The sequence below is a fragment of the Alosa alosa genome, chromosome 14 (assembly GCF_017589495.1).
Source record: "Alosa alosa isolate M-15738 ecotype Scorff River chromosome 14, AALO_Geno_1.1, whole genome shotgun sequence".
Classification (NCBI taxonomy): domain Eukaryota; kingdom Metazoa; phylum Chordata; class Actinopteri; order Clupeiformes; family Clupeidae; genus Alosa; species Alosa alosa.
In genome coordinates this window covers 26,192,238-26,218,921 of record NC_063202.1, presented here as the reverse complement: position 1 = coordinate 26,218,921, position 26,684 = coordinate 26,192,238, and the positions used below count along the sequence as shown (strand labels likewise).

General features: G+C 44.2%; 1 long non-coding RNA gene across 1 annotated transcript; it reads left to right on the top strand.

The window, feature by feature from the left end:
- Positions 1–21,818: 21,818 nt before the first annotated feature.
- LOC125307046 lies at positions 21,819–23,736 on the top strand. The gene is made up of 3 exons (XR_007195644.1): positions 21,819–22,071; positions 22,716–23,232; positions 23,446–23,736. It is a non-coding gene; the product is annotated as an uncharacterized LOC125307046 (long non-coding RNA).
- Positions 23,737–26,684: the final 2,948 nt, after the last annotated feature.

The window sequence follows — 26,684 nt, the reverse complement described above, 5'->3', positions numbered from 1 at the left end:
ACCAAAATAATATTTACTTGGCTTAAATGTTGGTGTAACAAGAATTTTTTAATTTAAGAAGTTTTAACTTTATATGGCAGTGTTGTGTAATTTCTACAGAATTTAGTTTTAGGGTAATAGGGTTTCATGGCTATTCTTAGCTTAATATACTTGTTTACTTGGAGGGCACTGCTGAGCCAATTCTTTATCTGATAGAAATAGAATGGGTTTTTAGGGTTTCATTACACTACCTTAATTGTTGTCAAACATAAGAAATGCCCCTAGTTGGTGCAAATATTTCTTTCTAATAACACAGTGCTATGCATAATATTTTGGAGAAAATATTAGAAAACAATATCTCTACTTGTCTATCCTGGGATTAGGACCGTTTTATGTAAAAGTGATATGCAGATTAAATTCAAATAAATAAACAAGAACAATATTTAACAAGGACATGTAGCTATGTGTTTATCATGTGGTACTCTCACCACAGCGTCTAAATGAACTCCGCAGAGTGGAGTTCAGTGTCAGTGCAGAAGGATCACAGAGCCTCCTGAAGTCCCCCTCCCATCTGGAAAATGTCCAGACTGCTAGACTGGAACATTAACTATGGCTGAGAGTAAAGGAAAACACTCTTGCCTAATAAATGGAAATGCTTTTGCGCACTGAAACCCTTATCTATATATGATTAACTCAGCTCCACAAATGCTGCAGGCAATGAACGTCAATCTGCTGAATCGGTAGAGAATGCATAAACTGAGGAGACATGCTCTAAGAGTCAAGACAGAAGCTTAGCCTGCCTCCTTTGTCCATGCCCACCATTAGACGAGCTCTTGAGCTCTTCCTAAATCATGAAGACTGACGACTCACCCAGTAACAAACCCTTGTAAATGTCAGGGCCCAGTGTCACAGGAACAATTATCCACAGAGGTGAGTCCTGAGTGAATTAGAAATCATCTATATCTTGATGCTATCTGAAAGAAAAAGAAAATATGAGATTGTGTTTACTGTAAATGAATCAAAGGAGAAAACAGTTCTGTTCTATGAATGTACTAATTTAGTCCATTAAATGACCCTTCAGAAGGTCAGGCAGTATGGATCCATGGGGACAGTGTCCACTTGGATGGGTGTGGTGATATGATGGTGGTAAGTGATCATAGCAGGTCTGGTCAGAATGACAACATTACACCTCTGACGGCTCTGATAGGGAATTAGCATGGTGTCGGAGCACGTCACCTGACATTCAGAAAACGGATTTTATGGGATAGAAGTGATAGATGTTCTGGTTGTTAGTGATGGCTGGTATAGTAATCAAACATTCAGATTAAATAAAATAGATGAAAACACTACAAATTCTTTGACAGTGCTTTCCATTTTCACAAAGTTACAATGCTAACAATATACTCAAGGAATGCACCAAATGCAAAACTAGTACATGTTTTACAACTTGTACATTTATAGGCTACATGTTGATATTCGAACCACCTAAGGTGATACTGACATTGTGCTCAAATGTAATGGAAGCACCATTCCCTGATAGTGGTATGTATGAAGCCTGCAAGATAAGTATTCCATTTGCATTTTGGTTGGACACCATCTTAATCTCATGAAGTAGGCCAAACACAATAATAGACCTGAGCTCAGAGGCAAGGACAGCTCTAAAGAGAGAAGGGGTTCTTTTGGTGTTACTAATTTGAAAATCCTCCCAGATGACCACAAGCCAAGGGTTTCTATGGCAACCCCTTAGCTGAGGATACACATAAAGCCTACTGTCTCTGAGACTTGCGTATGAGATCAAAAATAGAAGATGCTAGAAAGGGAAACGTCATCACCTAAGACTCTTCATTTTATTTGCATTTATTTATGGACATATTAAGGCAGCACATCACAAAGTGTGAAGTGACTTAAATCCTAGATTTTTTTTAATAGAGGAGAATATAATTATTGATATCGATATATATCGATTTGAGACTCAGGGTCAAGGTTGATCTATTAGTCAGCATCAGGGAAATTAAGCATCTCTGTTTTCCTACTCTCCTCTTGCCTCCTCAGAGATTGTCCTCAACATTAATTAGAAATAGTGAGAGATGAAGGGGGGATTTAGGTTCATAATTGACTGAAAAAAAACACCACAATACAATACTTACTGCCACCTCAATATCAATTCCTTAACTGGCATACCATAAAGGTCTGTCCAGACATGTGTGGTGCCCAATTATGACACTGAAAAATCAAAATTTATGAATAAAAACTCTGCATTTTGAATGGCATGATAATTCAGGAAATTCACTATGTAGGAAAATACCATTGTAATTATAACTGTATGAGGTGATTTCTTTTTTCCTTAATTATTTCTATTTGGATTTCATCCGAGGCATCAGGAAGCTATATTCTATGCATTATAGACAAACCAAGAATAAGTAACAGGAAAAAGATTTATTTTGCCCTTGTGAAGCTGAAGACTATTGAGTGTCTGTAAGGCATGGAATGTTCCCTCTGTTTTTCAGAAAAACTAAAAAAATACGCAACCCAATGAATGGAGCCATGACCATGAGTCAACATTATGAAAGTAATCTTTAGGTATATTCCTTGTCTATGCGATTTTGAGTGCTGATCAGATGGTATTGGATAAGATCACATCCATGACCTCTTGATAGCATCTCTCTGCCCCTGTGTGATGCATATGGCAACCGGAACCAACAGGGCCATATCCACTGGGTCTGTGTCATGCTTACAGATTAATGGGAATCACGTTCCATGAGGCCCCTCCTGTAGCTACATGGTAAACCTCCAAACGCCAATTGGCTGCACAGCAGACTGGCCTGTGCACAATCTGTAGACTTCAGACAGTGTCATGGCCACTATCATGTTGCCAATGGAGCTAATGAAACAAACAATATTTTAATATTTTCAGATACAGTATTTTTATAGAATGTTATATGATATTATGGGTTTGTTTTCTACAACAAAATACATGTATTGTGTTTATTGTTTATGAATGACTTGGAGGAGGATTTTAATTATTTGAATACTCATATTATCCAAACTTTCCAGTAATTTTCTACATTGAGCTCTAGTACCATCTTGGAATTGTTGAAGACTTGTGGGATGAAATTCAGTTCAAACTAAGTTCAAACCAATCAAACCATCTGTCAAGCAATCAATCAAAGAGCTGGGACAATTTTATGTTTTACTAGATAAGAGATATCATGTTGTGAACTACTGTACTACTGTGAACTAAAGTGCAGGAAGAAGAGTTGAACTTTTCCAGATACAGTTCCTGAAGAACATTGGTTACTTTTTGGTTGATGATTCCTGGGACAACGGAACACTTAGTGGGCATGTAGCCCCACTAAGCAGATAAGGAACAGAAGCTTCTGGTCACTGGAAGCCACATCATCAAAACGTTTTTGCGAGTGCGTCAACACTCCTCCCTTAACTCTGCCTGAGCCATCAGATTACATCAGTGTTTACTGCTATGATGAGTTAACCAGAGATGAGGATGTGGTTGCAGCAACATGCTGTTAAAGAGTTGGTCCTTGAGTAGCAAAACAACATCTATTATTATCCATTCAAAAGAAAATGACCATACATAAATGTTTGAAATGTCAAAACAGACAAATAGGAATGACTCTTTTTACTCTGTCAAAAAGACGCATAAACTTATTTAGCAAAATAGGGGTCTGTCAATGCATTCTAGTCAGAACACCAACACAAAATGTCAGAACCACTATGCTGCCATTATTCTCTTCCAAGCAACTGTACCATATAAAAATGCTTATATTTTGGACAGAAACTAAATGTAATTGCAATTATCCTCACTATTGCATTAGATGTGCATTTACTTTCTGTTTACAAGAGCATGTTAGATAAAAAAAAATATTCCTGCAAGAAAACAGAATACAGTAAATATGTCCTGGTAACACAACAAATTAGTAAGATTGATTCATGTTGGCCTGGTATTATAAATCTCCGGTGGTATGTAAGAGATGTCTGTACATTTTTGGTTCACACAGTGTACACATTCATGAGGAGTAGAGAGCCAGGGAAAGCAAAAGCACATTCAAGGTCTTTGTCCTGAAAGGTTGTGGATTCAAAAGGAAGACAAATGATCTTGGCCAGACAATGAAATAGAAAAGCACAAAGAGTAGGCCTTGTGGTCTAGCTGTGGACAAGCAGCATGAAGTGAAATTTGCAAGAGGACTACTGAGATTTAAGGATTCCCAATAAACCCTCACAGCTGCGGTGGTCTGTGAGCGCTTCCCCATCGTCCATCCTGGCCTGAACTCCTCCTCCTAATCATGCATTCTGCAGCCGCCACTGCTCCTTTGGCCTGCTTCTGTTTCAGCGAACATGTTTACAAAAAAGATTTAACTGTCCTCACTCTTATTTTTTTCTTTCTTTGTCTCGCTCACTCTCATTGTTTGCCTTTGTAACCGTGAACGTGGTGATGAATTATCTTTAGGAACCAGAGCAAAAAAAAGGAGGAAAACAGCCCTCCCTGTGTGGTGGTGTGGCTGTTTGCTTTATATGTTTTCAATAACGGGAACAATAAGTGCTGGCCCTCCTCCAGACCCGCACACTGGCAGGGCGGCGGCTATGGCCGGAGGGTGTCATCATTTTCCCATCCTGTGGCGCTCAGTCAAGCCCATCTCATGATGTGTCATAATGCAACGCCTTACCCCAAGCCTCCTCACAGACGCAACCATTTGCCCTTGAATGGGCATCCTGTCACACCTGAGGGGATTGCAAGTCATCAAATCCTGGAAAGAAGATCACATGCTTTTGTGGATTGGAACAGAATGAACACAAATAGTACATATTAGTACTAGTAATAGTATGTCCATAATAACATTATTGTAATGTTTCAAGAATTGCTTTATTTTTGCATAATGCATACTGCATTTAGTTTGATGGCATCATCTGCTGGATAATTTGTGAAAAGCAATGAACTTCCGTAGAACAATCACTCCACATTTATTTCACAGAAACCTTTTCTACCCAAAATCTAGAACGTTTTTCACTGAGAACCTCCTTTAAAAATGGTGAGACGGATTGTTTTAACACAACAGTTCTGTGATATGTGACTAGAGGCAACTGAGATATATAGCATCCTTTTCCCTCCACCGACTCACTCTCTCCGCAGCGTTAATCATCGCCTTCATAACTCTCTATGGGCCTTGTGTATTCCAGAACACTCCGTCATGCTCGTAGTGACAGTTACTTATGGCATCCATGGGTAACCTTTGAAACCTCCGGCTCCTTTGTGTAATGACATCGTAATGACTAGCCCTGCCACACTGACCCCTTTGCTGGAGTAAGTGCTGAGGCTCACATAGCATCAGCACATGTGTCACTTTTTCTGCCTCTTCCAAAGACATTATTATCATCTATAACACTGCAGGTGTAGGGTGGCGACTGCAAAATTGCTCTGTGAAAAAGTAACCCGTCTCATATCGACTTGCGACAAGTCCAACCAGGTGAGTCAGAAGGCTATAAATAAGCTGTATGTTTTAGCTCCATTTTCACAATTTCAAAAAGAACGGGTCGGAAACAATAACAAGTCCACTAAATTTAAGAGAATTTAAGAGGAAGAGAAAGCCATCATTTCAGTTCATACCACTTTTTTTGTTTTGTTGTTCTTTTGAGTTTTGTGAAGTGTTTTGCCCAACTTGCCCAGTTGTATGCACACTTACAGTGGCACAGGTGCTATTTGAGACGACATTCACCAAGGAGGCTGCGGTGTTTGGTGTAGGAATTTTCCACAGGAGTAGAGGCAGACATTCGCAGTGACATGCTGTCACCGTCACCTCCGAGGGCAAGTGACCCGGGCCACTTTGCAGAGACAGGGACACTCAGCGCGAGCGCATCGATCTTCAGGTGATATTTCAGGACATTGATCCAGGCAGAGGGGCTGAAGAGGGTGCTTCAGAGTAGGTCACCCAGAGGACAGAGAGGCCGGCTGTCCCCACACACTCCTCAATGCCACCGGCACACCTGAAGTTGGCAAAAACACAACAACAACAACAAACAAAAAAACAACAACAACACAAGAATGCTTTGAATAGCAGTACAGACTGGGATGCACATCTCGTTTAGCTGAGGATGTGACCCAAAAGGAAGCTGGAAAAGAACATGCATGGGCAAAACAAAGGCACAGTTCCTTACTCAGTTCTTTAAATGCAGGCTTTTCTTTTCTCTGTTAATTCTGTATATATCCTGCATATACAGGTACCTCCCTTATGTTTCACAGAATCATGTATGTTCAAAATGCATGTCCTACGTGTGTGCATGTGTTAACCTCTGCTATGTGTGATTCTGTCATTTCTTTCCCTCTTCCCTTCTCTTCTGCCCCCAGCGATATCTTTTTTTCTGCCCCAAGCAGATGCCCCCCATCCCTCTCTGAGCTGTGGGTCTGCTCAAGGTTTCTCGCTGGTGCAGGGCAGTTTTTTCCTTGCCCCAGACCAGTCACCTTAATGCTTGCTCTAGGGGATTCAGACTCTGGCTTTTGTAAAGTGCCTTGAGACAATTTCAATTGTTATTGGTGTTAAATACATCAATAAATCGATTGAATTGAATGTTATAAATCAATTAAAACCTACCATGTCCACACAATTCCCACTACTTGCTCCAGCCTACTGAATTAACACACACCCCAGGGTACTAGAACATAGGCTTGATGATTTTCAGTGGGCAGTCTTTTTGCTGGGTATTAGGTTAATTCAGCAAGACTTTTTTTCTCATCTCGGCCAGCAGAATTTTAGGAAAGCCAGCCTATTTATGCTGCATTACATAGTACTCCCTGGAGGGGAAAGTAACAAATTGATTCATTTCCCAAACAATAGCGGTAACAGAGATTGTGGAACTGGTCCAAAGAGCAAAGAAACAGATTACACTGATGTGCAAAGATGCTGATTACTTTTTTTCTAACGGGCGGCTGAGAAATGATAAAAAAATGGATGCCACCCCGGTTGAACTCAGATGCAAATGTGCTGCTCTGGATTTGAAAATGCCATTAACACACGGGGTAATCATGGCACGGCGGGTGTGGCCAACACTGCCGGAGAGAGTGGCAGTGCCAGGGCAGCCCATGTGCCACGCTGTCTGGGGAGGCTGGAAAAGGCCCATCTATTGCCCGGTCCAGAGAAAATGATGTGGCCGCATTATAAAGGCAAGACCCTGACGGATTAAAAGCAAATCCTACTTGTGCCAGTTCATTCTGATGGGCTTCAGTGACCAGGACATGAACCTAAAAATGAAATATTCTGAAAGATTTAATGACACTGATCTTGCTTATTAGGCTGTACAAAGACAAAGACGGAGATTTACTACAGTTCATATGGCTAATCAAATGAGCAGAGAAAATATAAAATAAATATGACTCATAAACGTAAAAGCTTTTTCAGCCTCTAGCTTCCGTTCCCTATATTTGAAAGGTATATGGATCAGTGAGTAACAATATCCATTAAAAGAAAAAATGCCACAGAATGACTACAATTCTCGACTCTCGAAAATCATATGTATAGGGATATGACCTTTCAGTGGCTCAGAGAATTATTTGTAAAATCAACAGCAAACCATTATGACTCCTGTATGACAGAAGCAAAGGTCAGATGCATCATTAGTGACATGACCGTACAGGGCATGCTCTATTTTATTTAATGGAGAAACAATAGCAATATTGCACCAAAAAAAAAAGCATCTGAAAGATCATGTGAAATATACTCATTTGCTAGCACTGCATGCTGAGCCACAGCAGTCTAATGATCTGCAGTCAATTTAAGTGTGCTATGAGCGCGAGCCAGAAATATCCCTGCACACACTCAGGGAGCCCATATGTCAGCTGGACTGGAGGCTGGGTGGCCAAGTGGGGTGCTAGCACAGTGTGGATGAAGAGTGGGCCTTGCAGCAGCCTCTACCCCACAACACACACACACACACTCATGCACCAGTACACACCTACACACACACACACGTACGCACAATCACAGCGGTTGACGTCCCCTAACGACGAGCTGATTAATGCGTGGGTGGTGGGGCAGTGGCCAGGCCGAGCAGGCCGCATGAGCCATGGCGAGGCATGTCGCAGAGCGCCTCGGTGACTTATGGCGTTATATTTTTAAATTGGCCTCTCCAGTGTGTCTGATAAATCAACACACAGGTCATTAAATGGTTCATTATCCTCCTAATATGATTCATTGGCGGCAGCAGGGAAGAACACGGAAACGTGCCGATGGGCCCTGGCTGCAGCTCTCGGCCGGCTGCACCAGGCCTGTCCGTCAAGCTGATTTATTAAGTGGAGGTGCAGGGGTGCATCATGTCCAGAGGTCAGCCAGGGCATGCTTCCTACATTGATTCTCCTTTGGAGATGAGCACCAATACACACAAACATGAGCATGGAGGAGCACACACACTCAGTTTCCTCACTCGGACACAAACACGCACGCACGCAAGTACACACACACACACACACACACACACACACACACACACACACACACACACATAAGCACCCACTCTGACCTCCTGTAATCTAGTAAACCTCTAGTGGCCCTTTGTGGATCAAATGCATGATCCCATTGGATTTACAAATGTCTCCTCTCATTCTGAAAGATGAGCAGCACATTTTTTCTTGAGTTGAGAGTACAGGGCATTGGGTTATTCACACCTACCACTGTTCTCATGGGAAAGAAGCACTCTCTTTTCACCATAGCTTCATGTACATCATTAGAGGTAGCATTACCATTATAAGACTTGGCTTAAGGAATGAAAAATTAACTTCTAACCTACTAGCAACGGCCTCATACACCCAGGAGAACATCTGACAGAGTGCAAGTGCTCATGTGGTTCCAAGACAAGTCACAGCATACGTGAGAGAACACGTGTATTGTATGTATGTGAATTCGGAGCATTGTCTCAAAGTGTAGTCTAGTCGTGATTTCATGAACCCAGAAATGTTGAGTACCCTAAAGTTTTATTGCAGAAATGTCATCTATAGGCCTAGTGGGTGGAATTCAACTTGGTTGCCTAAAGTTGCACTTTGGGCAATTTGCATAATTAGCATAAATAGGCAATTAAGGCGAGGCAGCACAGGTGAATAGGGTAAAAAATGTAAATAATAGATATCACCATGAAACTTTCTGAGTTGATTACTTATATTAAGATGAGAAAAAAATGTATTGCATGTTTTTTTATAATTTAATGTTTATATATGCAAATGAGGCCCTATCTCATTAAAAATGCTCTAATTTGCATACACACAAAAGCAGAGTGTGATAATGCCAGGCTCAAAATTCTTTTTCCAAGATAAACACGTGTACTTGTGTGGTGTCAAATTATAATTAACTGATTCAAACTCAGATGAATTGTGACAAAACAACAGGATACTGCAGAAGGTGTAGCTTTAATCCAACACAGAGCATAGGTTCATGAAGCCAGCTGCTAACATCCTGTCTTACACAGCTTATATACCTCTTTCCAGTAGCATCACTTGTTTTGACCAACTCAGAATAGAACAGAGCTCCTCTGTCCTTCTTACCTCTTTTGGTAATACATATGTGCCTAGGTATTTATTCTATTTCTACAAAGGACCTTTGACCTGAGCTGAACAACTGCTAGGGATGTCCAGTCTCTTCTATGCATTCACTTCCTTATAGGCAAACCTCTGGGCCCCTAGTTTGTGCTATATTTACCCCTGCTCTTTCCACCACACAGAGGTTCCACATTAGCCCAATGTATAGAACATCTTTTAGCACAACTACAGAATATCTTATCAGGAAACTTACAAAAATTCACCACACTTGGTTGGGTGAGTTGGTAAAAACCTTTAACAAACTTGGTAAGGAGGCAGTGTTGACCTATGGACAGACAGATTAAGAAATTAAGTGTGCCATGCGAAACTAGAAAAGCACTCCAAGAGTGCAGACCTCCGCCAAGCGAAAACATAACCGCCTCCAGACAGTGATCCGGATCACTCCCAAACTTTTTGAGTTATCTTGCGAACAAACAGATGAACAGACTCACAGACAAACAAACAAACAAACAGACAAACAAACCCCGATGAAAACATAACCTCCATGGCGGAGGTAATAACTATATAACAGCATGCACACACACAAACCCACAAGAACTATACAATATGCAAAATAACTATATCCAGCATGCACACGTACACAAATGCACAAGAACTATATACAAGAACTATATACAACTATATACAAGAACTATATACAAGAACTATATACAAGAACTATATACAAGAACTATATACAAGAACTATATACAAGAACTATATACAAGAACTATATACAAGAACTATATACAAGAACTATATACAAGAACTATATACAAGAACTATATACAAGAACTATATACAAGAACTATATACAAGAACTATATACAAGAACTATATACAAGAACTATATACAAGAACTATATACAAGAACTATATACAAGAACTATATACAAGAACTATATACAAGAACTATATACAAGAACTATATACAAGAACTATATACAAGAACTATATACAAGAACTATATACAAGAACTATATACAAGAACTATATACAAGAACTATATACAAGAACTATATACAAGAACTATATACAAGAACTATATACAAGAACTATATACAAGAACTATATACAAGAACTATATACAAGAACTATATACAAGAACTATATACAAGAACTATATACAAGAACTATATACAAGAACTATATACAAGAACTATATACAAGAACTATATACAAGAACTATATACAAGAACTATATACAAGAACTATATACAAGAACTATATACAAGAACTATATACAAGAACTATATACAAGAACTATATACAAGAACTATATACAAGAACTATATACAAGAACTATATACAAGAACTATATACAAGAACTATATACAAGAACTATATACAAGAACTATATACAAGAACTATATACAAGAACTATATACAAGAACTATATACAAGAACTATATACAAGAACTATATACAAGAACTATATACAAGAACTATATACAAGAACTATATACAAGAACTATATACAAGAACTATATACAAGAACTATATACAAGAACTATATACAAGAACTATATACAAGAACTATATACAAGAACTATATACAAGAACTATATACAAGAACTATATACAAGAACTATATACAAGAACTATATACAAGAACTATATACAAGAACTATATACAAGAACATATGTAAACATTAAATTATAAAAACATGCAATACATTTTTTTCTCATCTTAACATAAGTAATCAACTCAGAAAGTTTCATGGTGATATCTATTATTTAAATTTTTTACCCTATTCACCTGTACTGCCTCGCCTTAATTGCCTATTTATGCTAATTATGCAAATTGCCCAAAGTGCAACTTTAGGCAACCAAGTTGAATTCCACCCACTAGGCCTATAGATGACATTTCTGCAATAAAACTTTAGGGTACTCAACATTTCTGGGTTTACTATTGGGCCTATGGGGATCACGACTAGACTAGTGGAGATTTCATCCGTCATCTGTTTTGACGTTCTGCCGTAAGCGCAGTGTGCTTTCTCACATCAGCTCTGACGCGTCTCAGATTGAGATATGACCGTGTGGTGTGCAGAAGAGTCCAATAAAAGGTTGGTCAGATTGAAGCAAATGTGACAGCTTCATTTGTAGGCAAAGCAAACATAGCCCAACATGACTGCCTGTTAAATCGAAGAGGCGTACAATTACAACCTGTCAAGTGTCAAATTTACATTTTCGTAATTAGACCAAAACTAATTCACTCAGGTTTCTCCTATGTACACAAGTCTGTTGTAGACACTGTGTGTAAGTGCTCTGATTCTTGACAATAGCTTTCACTCTTCACACTACAAGTTACACTTGACCCGTTCTAGAAAATCAATTCATTGTCAGCATCATCACATACTATGTATAGTGTATCTCCACCATGCTTGTATGTTCAAATAGGAACGTGATAACATATGAAGCATGCCATACACATGCTATTGAATGGGACTCAACATCTGGCATCTCGTGTAAGTGCAATAACATGAGCAGCATTAAAAAGGGGGGGAAGTACGTATATGCTTGGACCAGGTGTGATTGTGATGCATCAAGAGCCAGTGACCGTGCAGGAGGAGCAGGCTTGTCGTTCCAACAACCACCGATGACACCTCGCGTCCTTCTGATCGAAGCCCCGGGGGGGGTGCCTGAGCAGGCTGAAAGAGCTGCTGACAACTGGACAGGGCTCCCACCACAGCGCGAGGTGTTAAAAGTCACAGAACGCAGCAGTGGGCCATGGCTTCTGTTCTAACAGTTATAACAAGAAGAGTGCAAGATCTCACCACCTCTCTGCCTGATGCACTCATAGGCACAGAAAGAGAGAGAGAGAGAGAGAGAGAGAGAGAGAGAGAGAGAGAGAGAGAGAGAGTTAGATAATGAGTAAAAGGATGAGGATGGGGGGTACATTCCAATGTAAACGCAGGGCCTCACACACAGTCTATTTGCTTTGTCTTTAACCTCAGCATTAATACCTGGTCTAGATCATTAGACCAAACTGACTCCAAGCAATACATGTCATCAAACCTTCCATTACCCACAAATCATGTCGTGCTATGAAAGCACACCAAGCGATGTGGATCAGGAGCCAGGGCGGAAGCTAACGTTAATCGGAGGCTGTTCAGCGCTGAGCTGGAACTCCAGTCAAGGCCTCCTCTGCTACTGACAGTGTGATGAAGGGACTAGTTTTGAAAATCCATTACAGATAGTGTGAGAAAAAAGGCCACAACTCCCACACTCCCACAACCCCCCACCACCCCGCACCTTCCTGTTGACAACTGGGCTTTCAGGCCACTGGTGTTTGTCGTTTTAAAGTGACACCGGCTCTGGATGCTGTACGAATCTGACATAAGTGATGAAACCACAATGCCAAATGCATTACATGTGCTGCAGAACACGCAACACAATTTCACAGACCGAGACTGCCAGTCTGATTTACTCATCCACTTCAAGCCCTTCAGAACAATAAGCTCAACTATGCAAATTCACCACATGTATCAAGCACACCCCAATGCCTCAAGGCGTGTCAATCAACGGCCCTACTCCACTGTGACCCGGGAGGCAGGGTGCTAAATCGGAGCTAATGAGCCACTGGTCAGCACTGGCCTGAATCCACTGACCTTGCGAATCTTTTTCTAAGAGGTGCTGTGTGTGTGTGGCTAGCACAAGTCACTAATGGCTAATGAGTTACTCGGGGGCCAGTCACAGGTGTCACTACACATCCGTCACACCAGACTGCTACGGCTCTGCTCAGCATGCAACACGCAGTCCTCCAATCACAATTTTCATTATTTGATCTATTTCAGACAGTGGCTGAAAGGAGCATTGTGGAATACTAAGAGGCTGGACAGCACTGCTTGCATTGCGTGTAACAGCACATTTCAATCAAGCGGAGCACTCTCGACTGACAGACCAACAACCTGGGGGATAAAACTCTCAAATGCACACTCATCTGTTTGTGCACAAGACTCACAGACACACACACAAAGGGCTTAGGGTGTTTTTGTTTTTGTTCTGTTTTGTCCTGGCATGTAAATAAAATTGTGCAGGAGCATTTTCCAGTAACAACATTGCCGCCTAGTGGTTAAATTAACCATCACCCTAAATATCTCCTAGAAAAATCTCAGAGATTCCTTATTCGGTAGTGCATTCTTAGTGTGACGTTCATCAAGCTGTTTCTCCAAACGACAAAGTGTGAGGCAAAACAGATGACTTCTTTGTCTCATCAAACCAGTGATTATGGCGCGCTACCCAGAGGTTATGCTAATGATGCGGGGGGCAGGAAGGAGGAGGCGTGAGTGGGCTGCAGGAACAAGAGAACGCTGCCATACATCACAGCGCGGATGTAAACAAAGCCAATGATTAAAGGGCATATTACATCACAGATCCACAAGTTTAATACAGACTTCAGCGAGGATTATCCCCCTCCACCAGCCACATGCTGAGAGGCAGCGAGAGGGGGTGAGGGCTGGGCTGGGCTGGGCCTGGCTGGGGAGCGGAGAGGAGCAGGGTTGAGCGGAGCGGCGCCAGCCTTACGTTATTAAGTAATAGAGTGTGTAATATGACCGACTCACTGTTGATGCAGCAGGCCATGGTAAGCCCTGTGTCACCGACTTTAAATTACTCTTCGGGAACACAAATACAATCTCCTTTGGAGCATTTAGCCATATTGGAGAGGAGAAGTGAGCATGGCTGTGGCACAATATTACAAAATTGACCAAGCTTTTCCAAGGATTGCACAGCAAGACAGGGTGTGTGTGTGTGTGTGTGTGTGTGTGTGTGTGTGTGTGTGTGAGAGAGAGAGAGAGAGAGAGAGAGAAGAAATCAGTTCCAAATGTTGAGGTGGGCTGCTCGGAGAACTGATATAGCTTTCAAAGCACCATGGCCAGCGATGCAGGGCAGATTTAGCCATGGACCCATGAGCAGGGTTATCATTTTCTCTCACACACACAGACAGAGAGATGTGAGAAAGAGAGAGGGGGGGTGGTGAGGGAGGGGGGAGGGGGTGGGCTGGAGAGGGGGGTCCACAGCTTTATCAGGTCAGAGAGGCTTAATTTTGTATCTGGGGAGAGCAGGAGAGCAGGAGGCTGCGGCGCGTTGAACAGGAGCCATGGCTCATTCCCTCCGAGCCCACACCGGCTGCTGGGCCAGAGCAAACAGGAAGTGGCGGGGCCACGCCAGCGTCACCTGCTCCGGCTCCTCCGAGCAGCACATCTCAATTTATCTCCGTAATGATGAGCAACCAAGGCAGAGAGCATTGCCAATGGGAAGTGAATGAAGCACCTTACCTAATGGCCCAGAAACTCTAAGAACGATGCTCAGATCCAGAGTGAGAGAGGGAGAGAAAGGAAGCAAAAAAGGGAGGAAGAGGAGAGAGAAGAGAGAGAAGGAGGGATATGCGGGATATTCACTTCATTTTTGTCTTCTTCTCATGCCAGGGAAAGTTTTCGGTGGCAGCCACCGCTGCACGCTGACGGATGTCATCAGTCACTGCAGCCTGGCTCAGTGAGCTGCTGATTATGTATCTGCAGTATTTACATGCTTTAAAATAATACACTGACAGATGGGCCAGCAGTGGCGCTCTGGGCGTGCCGGTCGGGGAGGTGCTGCGCTGCTGGGGCCGCTCGCTCACGTCTGTTTGTGCTCAGACGCTGCATGGGAACTCGTCTCTGGTGGGTGAAGTAAGTGACAATGTGCAAGTGCCTCCCGCTGCGAGCCAAGCACCCCGGCTCCTCTTTAGGGGCAGTTTAAAACAGCTTTTATCCCCCCATCCTTCCGTCTCCTACTCCTACCCCCTTTCCATTCTCCCCTACTCTTCAGTATGTATTCCGTCCATACTGTTCCAACATGACATCCCTAGGCAGGATTTCCCCCCACAGGAGAGATGCATAATGCATGAAAGGCATCAACAGTCTGGAGAAAAACAAGCAAGAGTGATAAGGCAAGAGGCTCTGGGGGAGGGTGGAGGATGCTCAGCGTCAGGGCCTCCTAGTTGGCCATGTTTACCGTGTCCTCTTTAATGCCACCAAGGAGTGGAGGTGGCAGTCTCCAGGCCAGGGGGGCCTCACAGGTCACAGATACCATCTGCATCTGGTCAATTCCTCCCTGATATCTACATAGCCACACAGCGACACATTGTCTGAGCCGGTGGCCAGTCACAGGCAGCAATTAAATGCCCCCAACAGGAGGAGTTAATGCTCGTTAAGCGGCCCAAGGTGCCTTTGAAGGGCCCCGATGTGGCCCTGTCTTGCCGACTAGAGGCCTGGTGAGGCCTATTAGAGCTGACAGAGCTCACGCCGATCCCAGAGATAAATGATGTGACACCCATGGCGCCGCCGCTGCAGCGCTGATAAATAAACATGGGAATAACTCTGCCATTGTTGAGGAGCGCGCGGCTCTGAACTCTGCAACCAAAAAACCCAGAGCGTCGTGCCTCTCATGAATAAGGCATGAGGGCTGAGGCTGGAGCGTCCTCCTCTTCCTCCTAGCCTCCTCTTCCGCAGCAAAACATGTCCCCTTAAACGAGAGGAGCACCCCGAGGAACCATACAGTGTGCCAGACAGACAGACAGACTGAACAGAGCAACAGAAAGAAAGAGAGAGAGAGAGAGAGAGAGAAGGAAACAATACATGAGAGTGGTAATGGTATTTGTGCATGACAAAGAAAGACTGAGAGAAATAGAGAGAGAGAGGGAGAGAGGGATGGAGTTGGACTGAAATACATAGCGACACATTTCTGATGTATAGCCGTACAGGAGAAGCTGAGCAGTGACAAAAAAGGAGGTCATACTACAAACATGCTGCATGCCGCAGTGTGTATGATTGTGTGTGTCTTTGTGTTCTAGAGACAGAGAGAGAGAGAGAGAACGCATGAGTGAAAGAGGGAGAGGATGCTGATAGCATAATAGAGAGAGAGAGAGAGTGCACTGTGTGTATGTGCAACTGGCAGAGGGTAAAAACACATTAGCAGAGCTCCTGAAAGCCCTGCGTCTCAGCTGGAGGGCTGGGCATGGGCGCATTTCCATGCACTGCCTGTTGCATGGCTGGCAGAGAAAGGAAGGAGGAAAGAAGAGAAAGGATGAAATAGCTGGTGAGGAGAAAGGCAGAGATGGAGGTGTTGCCGTGGTTCCAGGAGGTAAAGCACACCGTAGTGTGTCCTCTGGGTCCCCTGTCATCACAAAAACACACACACACACACACACACACAAACAAAGCAACCCACGCACAGCATCCTTTTAACATAAAACTGATTTCATTTGCCAGTGCAACTGAGTGGGAGAGGCAGGGGGTTAAGCGCTGTGGTGGAAACCGGTGGTCTGATTTGATTGAGAGCACCATGCCCATCATGAAGAACCACACACAGCAGGACGGAGGGGCTGAGATTGGAGTCCCCGAGGAAAGCAGAGGAACAGGAGGAAGAGCACCCGAGCAATGCAGGTGGCATGCCACTGCTGGAGGAAATATAGAAATGAGCGCAACTTTGTGGGGCACTTAGCATGCTGTAATGAACTCACCGGGGTGTAACAGGCGAAAAGAAAGACGACCAGAGACTCACAACAAGGCACTTTGGGTGTCCTTGAGTAGTGAAGATTCAACCGGCACTTGTCCTAATGATATATGCCCAAAATACATCAACAAGGGAGGCAAATGGGAACAGAGAGAGAGAAGAGGGCAAAGAGATGAAAGAGTGAGATGGATTGAAATAAAAAGGCCATCTTGAAAGAGTTTGTTATAATTTTTCTTCCACACGCATTAACATCTATCTCCTATCACACCGCGGGTCCATAAAAGCAGTCCATCTTTACGGGTGGTAAGCAGCCACCAACACCCTCTATCTCCCTCCCCCATCCAAGTGGTTGGTCCTGATAAACCTGCGAAATAAGCAGAAAGAAAGCTCCTGTGGAATTGTGCTCAGGTTGGCTGACAGCAAGCATCCATCAGTTATACAACCTGTGTGATGCAGCTCAAAGATCTACAGGGTTAACGAGGCTGAGACCCAGCCAGAGCTGGAGGCTTTTTTTCTTCTCGAGTGTTTGAAGATGCTGAGGGGCTCAAGTCTCGGCAAATCTTCTGGCCCCCCTACCGACACCTCATCACCGCCATCAGCACACCCACTCCAAAACATATTGGGAATCTCTCTTTCTCTCTCTCCCTCTCCCTCCCTCCATCAAGTGTTCCCTCTCACCGAGTGAACAGCAGTGCCAACGTCTGATCCTGCTCCTCATTGATCTGGGTGCAGCAGTGTTTGAAACGAGGCATTAGCATGCAGGTCGTGGCCCCCAAGATGAGGAGCGGGGAGTGTTTGTGTGTGACGCTGTGTCATACCGAGCCTTGCCAAGCCGCACCGCATCTCACCCCACCGTGCCGGCGCCTCTGGGGCGGCTGCTGCTAGCTAGCGCCACCGTTGCCGGTGCCTTTCCCCTCCCAGGCACACCAGCTCGGCTTTAATGAGAGCCTGCTCCAGGCACAGCTCACACGGGCGCCAGCAGCACAGTGGCACACATCACAGCAAAGCTGCAAATGCTTTACAGCCCGTCAGGGATGGGCCACAGAAACAGCCACATGGGCACAACAAAAAACATGTACCACATGTGTACATGTGTACACACACACACACACACACACACACACACACACAAACACAAACAAAGAGAGCTAAAGACTAATTCACACACATATATAATGCATAGACAGAGCCGAGGATGGAGTACACAGATTGTTTGTGATTAGTTAAAATAGGACTCAATTTCCGCCAGTTTAATCTCTCAGCCCGATTATATCGGATTCTATCCTCTCACCTCTTCACTCCAATCACTACATCAGCAGACTCGTTGCTTATCGCCCACTGCTCGGTCCAAGCATTTTTCTCTCCCTTCACAAGAGAGGAATGGGAGAGCAACCTCTCCTTATTAGAGTGACATTACACATTACCATCAGAGCTCTATTTATTCCCTGCTTCCTGTTGGTGCATTTATTGGATACGGAAAAGCATTTTAAATTGCACAGTGGCCCATTGTGAAAACAAATGTGCCTTATACTTTCTACAAAGCAAGCTTGTTTACTGGCAACAAATATCCATTAAAAATACGGAAATAAATATACAGCCCAGCAGAAGAGATATATGCCAACTTCCCAATGACATTGCCACTGCAAAGACCAGGGGCATCATTGGTGGAGTACACTTAAGGTCAGTGTGCTATCATATTCTCTACGGCAGTGTCTCCGTGTGGTGTGTGGCTTTGCCACTGAATTCATCATTCCGGCATTCTGTTCTCCTTGCCAGTTTTTGAAAATGCTAATTGTCTGCAGCACCCGGGGTATTAGCTACTCCTTCCTTCCCCCTGAATGAAGAGAGGGAGATATGAAAGAATCAGTTCATCCCATCCTTCCCAGTGACCTTTAGAAGATCCAGATCCTTTGGGGATTGTGTCAGGGAGAGTAGCACAGAGAGAGAGAGAGAGAGAGAGACAGACAAAGAGACAGAGAGAGAGAGAAACTAACTAATCCTTAGAGAGCAGAAGCAAACCAGCCCTTTATTAGCAGAAACACTCTGCTTGGAAACTTGTGCTCTGTGTTGTGCCTCACCGCCGACCACAATCACACCGCACTTTTCTAAAAGAGAGCACCATTAGCAGGTGAGCAGGTGTGAGGATAGGGTGGCCCGATACCCCCGCACTCGCTGCCTGCAACCCCCCCACACACACACACACACACACACACACACCACCCCCCTTCAACCCACCGCCCGCCCACACCCACACCATAAGAGCACTGATGAGAGCAATATTGCCAAACATGACCTCCAAGTCTTTGTCTCTGACCTACCTTACAGTGCAATTACAGCAATTTCAACAAGAAAATGCACTCAGGAAACGAGAGGAGCGAGAGCAGAGGAGAGGAGAGAGGGGGCGCAGGGAGGGAAAGCTCATCTCTAATAGCACTGCCTTGCTTCGCCTGTGCATGCCAAGGAATTAATTAATGCTCCAGTTATCAAGCTGATACACCTCTCCAGTGATATCTTAAACGCTTCACTTTATTGACACAGAGCAGGGGGTTTTACGCACGCGGGACCAGGAGAAACTTTCATCTACACAGCGAGGCTCTTCCCCGCGTTTTTCCCCCTATTTAACTCGACTTCAGAGGCAGATTAGCACGTGTTAAATTAACAGGGCTTATGATGCCTCCCGCCATGCTGATGGAGCCCCAAGGACAGACACTGCTGTTCAAATGAGTCCGATCTCACCTCCTTAACAACTCGCTTCATGCCTTGCGCCCAGCTTCCCCCAATTTCGTCGCTAATTTATTCATCTTGTTACTGCCTGCCCCCATTTCCTCATGCAGAAAATAGCGCCTCCGAGTCAGCGGCTGAATCTGCATTAGTAAACTCAGGGAGATGGACAGGGGAGTCCCTCTGAGCGCCTGCTTAAAAGACCTGCCCAGGTCTTTTCCTGAGACTCTGGATGGCTTTAAGGAGCAGAATGGTTATTGGAGAGGTCCATTAAGGAGTCACTGTCTGGCTGCCCGTAACAGTGATATTTTTTAGTCATGTTTGGATGCACTCCTAATGGTGGTGAGGTTTATGGCTCTTTATTCAGCCAACAATTGCTCACTTCACATTAACTTAACCAGGAAACATTTTTTTAGCCATTAGTCCTTGTTCTTGTAGCAGAGTAAAAAGAAGCCATTCTGTACATAAAATGTTAGCTACATGAAAATGAATGGAAAACTACTAACTACATTGCATGAAATGTGTGGTCATATCCTCGGAATATGGCAGTTCATAATGGGGATGGAATGTAATGGAACTATCGCATCACTAGGACACATCAGAGTGAAGATTTATGGAGCATAGTGCAAGAAACAAGAGGTTGTTCAAGGAAAATCAAAGACTACAGAACAAAGACAAAATTCCTCAACGAGTCGTCCTTTGAAAGATGCAGCACTGTTGGAGACTTTACAGAAAATATAAAACAATACACTGAGTCTTCTCACAGACTCGCTACATTGCCTTGTGTGTTGGTCCGACAACCACTTGCATCACCCAAAGTGAGAGATGTATTAGTCAGTGGTGTGTGTTGTGAATTCTTATAAAGAAGATCCAAAAAAGTTTAGTATTATGGAGCATCTCTCAGCCCAATGGAGTGTACATAATAGATATGACCTCAGGTGCTTTCCACTGGCAGTGATCATGATCCTTCATTATACTGAGCTGTAACAGAGACCAAAATCACAATGAGATGGTCTAGCGAATGGTCATTGTTAAGGAGGAAAAAGCAGTGAGATATTCAGGGTTTCAGTGAGATTGTTAGCTTAAACATTTTTGAGATACAAACTTTGGTTTGGTGTGAAACTTTTCCTACTTTTACTTTGTGGGAACTCCACAGAAGTTCGTTGTAATTCAAGTCAGTGCTTCTCAGAGGATAAGTGCTTGTCATTCAAGAGTGAAGCAGAGGGATAAAAAAAAATCTCACAATTTCGACAGAGAAAGATTGCCTGATCAGAAGTCCACAACTACTGAGGATATGCCCGACAGACTTTTTGGAATTGCAGATATCACAATTATCTGTGAGTTAATTACCTTTCTTAAAGAGAACTGCAGTAAAGTCTGTCATAGATTTTTCCACCTCAAAAGACAAAAAGTCTCATTGCACTGCATGGAGTGCAGTATTTAGTAGCTGCAACATGGCACCATGTCAAATGTAAAGGAATTGTCAAAGACAGCTTTCACTGTAAACATCAGTCACACCAACAGTCAGTCAAGCATAGTGACATTTTTGATGTAAATCATTTGCAAACTATTTCAGCACACAATGGCATCTAAAGGGTTTTTTATTCTTGGTGGGTGGCAGGGATGGGAGTGTGAGATATAACGGTATCTGTCAGGAAGCAGGCTGTCTATAAACAGAGAAAGATGCTGCGCATTAACGCTTGGGACAGATGGCTACGTTTCACAGCCCTCATTTCAACAGAAAGGCAGAAATGGAAGCCCCCGCTTTCCTTTGCTAAATTCTAAATGCGTATTCATCTCTCTTTTTTTTCTCGACTTGACGGCACAGTGCAAACAGTGAGATAGATCCGAGGCTGTTAAATGTGGAGTTGATATGGTAACACTGGGTGGTGGCGTGTTTGATGCTCCTATTTAGAGTGTCCTGTGTGTCGGCATCTGTCTCCTCTGCATCTTCCTCCTGTTCGGCGCCGTGACAGCGTCACAATCAGGCCCCTGCCTTACGTACAGCTGGCACGGTGCAGCTGACACGTCCCTTTCATGCCCGCTCCCAGTCGCTCCAACTTCCCTGCTCCGGCGGCGAGGCTGGCGGCCAGACCAGTGCGCTATCCATTTTAATGAAGTAGAGGGATTGCCTTTCATCAGAGTCTGTGAGGGGGAGAGAAGATGAGGACTTTTTTCTCCTTTCTTTCTTTATGGCTCATCTCAATATTGAAGGGGGTTCTTCCACTGGCACATGAAGCAGGGCACATGTGGAATGACACAAGCTCTGACAAGACTCTGACAGCTCTGATGACCGGCAACGGGTGTGTGTGTGTGTGTGTGTGTGTGTGTCTGGGTGGGGGAGGGTGTTGGGACTGTGCAGAGGGGCCAAAACTGTACCTCACATTCCAATGTGGGGTTCAGAACCACCATAGATATTCCTGTCAGAAAGAACATCATGACTAGATTTTCAGAGAGGAAATTCTAATTCCAATTGCTCTTAGGTATGAGCTACACCAGGAGCGTAACTGAAGCGTTCCGTTCGTGTTGCGTCTGCTGCAACAATTAGCTGCCCCTATAATCAATGGAAGTTGCAACATCAGACGTGATAGCGGAGCTTACGTTCGAAAAAAATAGACCAGTCTTTTAAAATGGATTTTACGCGTCGCGAACAGAACGCTTCAGTTAGCGCCTGGTGTAGCTCATACCTTAGAAACAAACAAAAAAAAATATTCATGCCTGTCAATGCTTGTCATAGCATTGCGTGATGCCTGATGCATTTGTCTGAGGAGCCCTACTTCTGAAGCCCTTGTTTATCACTGTCAGGTCAACAGCCTTTGTACTCTTTGATCTGGACCTGATTTACGGGCAAACATCAGATAAAATGAATGAGCTCTTCCCCTGTGGAACTTTCCATCTAGCCTATGTCCTGCCATGGGATTAACTGTGACTCACACTCCAATTTCAGCCTCAGAAGTTTGACCTGATTAATTCAGCACCTGTCAAAAAAGCACAGCGGTGAGGAGACAGGATGTGTTTTTTAAAAAAGTAGTAAAAGGACAGTCGCTCTGTGGCACATCGGCTCGCGGGAATAAAAAAAAACAGTGTTCGGTGGAGCTGGCAGCTCATTTCTAGCCCCGGAAGACGCTTTCAAAAAGAGATGTCTGGAACTTTTCTCCTTCACATTGTGAACATCTCCAGGCCATTAAGCTGTGATCCCCACCTAAAAGGTTTCCTGGGCTGCCTGGGTGTGTACAAGGCAGGTCCTGGATCCACTCCAGTCCTCCTTTCACTCATCAGGGGAGAACACCGATGTGGCAGTGGTCTTATTCATATGTATAATTATGTGAGATGAAACCTTTATGGCCAGAGAAGCTCGTCTGTGGCAGCGACTCCAGGGCCAGCTGTTTCTGCCCATCTGGCTGGACTAAATGGGCCACTGCAGCCCACAGATGGCAGCTTGTTTATGCGTCTTTGCTGTTCAGGTCAGTGGGCTTCTTGTTCTTGTTTTTTTTCTCCTTCTGTTTTCTCTCACAGAATACCGATGTTGTAGTCCTTTCTGGTTACAGGTTATATAACCAGAGACCCATCTTTGTATTGCGGAAATTGTTCCCCCCGTCCCTTGTGCGGAGTGCATTTCCACGGAGAGACATTTCTCTCAATTTTATTTAAAACATTCACTGTGTTTGCCGCTACAGGAAGTCATCCATCCATAGCTCTGCCCAGCGCTGCCTTCATAAACAAGCGCAGGGGACAGAAGAGAGCGAGGTAATTGTTATGAATGGATGGAATCGGAGGAGAAAACAAAGAGGGCTTGGAGAAAACAAACCTAATGTGCTCCATGACAAGGGGAATTAATCTGGGGCTCCTTAAAGAGCCGCGAGCCACCGCCGCAGCTCCAGGCTCAGCCACAGCCGCGCTGGCTTGATTGACTGGTTAACTGGCCGTACTGCATATTCATCAGAGCAGGGCCCTGGGGTCTGCCTCTCTCACGCAGCCGCTACCTGACCAACAGGTGCACACAAGTCTGCCCCCCCCCCCCCACACACACACCTCCACCCTCCGCCCCTCCAGGGGATGTTGACACGAGTGGCAGTGGTGCCTCCTCCCCTCCGAGTTTGCCGTGTTTTCCTGGTGCGGATGGCTAAATGCGCAGCGGCGGTTGCTCTGGGTCTCCGGTGAGCTGAGCACGGGCTCCCCGAGGAGGAGCAGGCGTGAGAGAACAGATGGAGTCCGTCAGCAGATGCCATCCCTCACTCACAGCTACACGGGGCGGAGGGGAGAGAGGGAGAGCCGCCTGACGGGACTGCTGCGCGGGAGGGATTCTCTTTATCCTCCATCAAAGCGAGCGGCCTGACCTCCCCACCCCAGGAGAGACTAGCGGAGCGGATTTCAGACAGAAAGGGAGCAGGCCAAAGTGAAAATAACCTTCATCAAAGCTCATGTGACTCAATAAAACAGTGGAGCAAAATTAATTACATAACTAAAACAGTGCAGCATTGCAGACAAAAGCTTCATACATAGATAAATAAATAAATAAATAAATAAATCATGTGACCAATGATGTCTCACAGCATTAGGGTTGTAGGCGTGTGTATGTTTAAATAAGACACGCATTCACACCCTTGCACAAATTAAAATGTGTATAAATATATCAAACATGTTTGCCCATTATTCGTACACCATCTTAAGCCATTACCAAATATTACAATATAATTTCCCACATTCCGGCTCCCGGCTAGAGCTGTGAACTTTGGTTTTCATACTTGTTTCAATCAATTTGCACAAGGGTGTACATGTTAAAAAACGCACTTTCAAGACAAGGACATGAAAGTTAAAACTGACAGCAGAGATTCTAAAGACTCGTAGAGCCTAGCCAGGTGTGTCTGAACTAATTATTTACAACACAGCTCTCAGCTGGCTCCCCCGCCTCCCTCTTAAGCAGCGCTAAAAGTTTCGTCCTCAGGTTGAGGTTCAGGCCGAGGTTGACTCATCTCTCCTGACAGCCGTTCACACTGCTAGATTCCATTAGTGTGTGGGTGTTGGTGTCAGTGTGGGGCGTGTTACCCAAAACACATTGCCTTCTTTCAGCCACTCCGGCTCACCCTGGCTGACACAGACGGACAGACTGATGGCTCCGCAGATAAAGAATGACACGTAAATGTGCGTTGCATATTCATCACGCCGTGGCCCCATAAATCTCAACCCCCCGACCGCTCCATGTGCATGAATAAATTACTTTGCCAAAAATAGCCTCTTGGAGAAATAACACGCCCAACGACAGCATCCAACTGGCGCCTCAGTCACTGTCTATTCACTGTGTCGATTTGTCTCACTTGCTCTCAGCCAGGCCTTGAGCACATGGTGAGTGGCCCAGGCCTTCTTTCCTGCTGACTCCAAAAGATATTTCATTATTTACCTGTCCCTGGTAACTGGACGACATGAGAGCGTTTGGTTGGTTGAGACAGCAGCACAATTGCAGTTCTTTTTTTCCCCTTTACAGGCGCCCATGAGCTGACACTAGCACAATTGATGTGGATGAATGTCAGTGCCCTTTAAAGATTTTCACAGTGATCATATCTCAGCCCGATATTTAACACAAAGCCCTGTGATTCAGTAGACGGTACGGTAGGAGAGCAGAGATCAAAGGTATATAAAAGCATGTGTACGTCGGTGAGTGTGTGTGGAGAGCCACTGTGTGTGTGTGTGTGTGTGTGTGTGTGTGTGTGTGTGTGTGTGTGGAGATGTGTGTCCCACAGGCCCACCGGTGTGATGGATGAGACAGGTGTGCTGTGTATGAAAGTCGTGTCTCACTGGCAGCAAACGCATAAGTGTGGCCACTCCGCCAGGATTTCTGCTCTCTTCTCATCCAGCCGAGACCAGACCTGGGAAGACTCTTCTCTGCCTCATCTCTATGACTCCCATTAACATTGCACTAAGTCATAAGTCTTAGAAGATTAAACATCTTTATCCCCCTGCACTCACTGAAGAGTGATTATCTGGCACTGATGATTGATACGTTATCTTCAGGAATGATGGGAAAACAAACCTCAGTGCCTCACAGATGCAAAGACACAGCAAATGCAGCCAGAGAGAGAGAAAGAGAGAGAGAGCGAGAGAGAGAAAGAGAGAGAGAAGGGAGGGAAAGACAAAGTCAGAGAATAAGAAGAATATTTGAATAGCTTCACAGCCTCATAGTATCTAATGAATTAATTAACAAGATACAGTAGGTCTCCCCCAATGTTCTCCAATGAAATTATGTAAAGTAAGATTTATAGACATTGAATGAGTCACTTCCAACAGACAATGTAAAAGAATATTTTCATATCAGTATCTTTCAAGTTTCTACCAAGACTGAAATGAGTCAGCAAGCTGTTAAAATCACCCTTACTGACGATTACAGCAGCTTTCAGCTCAAATCAACTTGTTTCCTGTTGTTCCTGCAATGAGTTAATGTATCATTGGTTGCTATGGTGTAGTACAATGGGGGGAATGATACAGGCCATGGAAGAAAAACATATCATTTGTATAACCTTACAGACGGCTCTCAACCTTTCTGTCACCTATATTTGATCTGATCACCTGTCCTCTTCTCTTTCCCTCTTTTCATTGGCTTTCCTAGCTTGTCTTCCTTTTCTCTTTGTAGAAAACCGATAGCCCTCTAAGAGCTTGCATCCATGCCGGCAAAACCTACTGTTAAACTAGAACAAGGAGAGAAAAAACCCTCCCGCTGCTGACACATGAACAGAGGAGTCCCATCAAACAGCAGTCAGATCCACAGGCTGGGAAAGGAGGGGACACTGCGCTGTGGAGCCTCACATCAATGCTGCCTTGGTTTTTCACCCCCCTCTTCACCAGCTCCGCCCCATGAAACCACTTGTGCCTGCGTGCAGATGGCTTCCCATTCAAAGTCAATCTGTTATTATGTCATCACAGG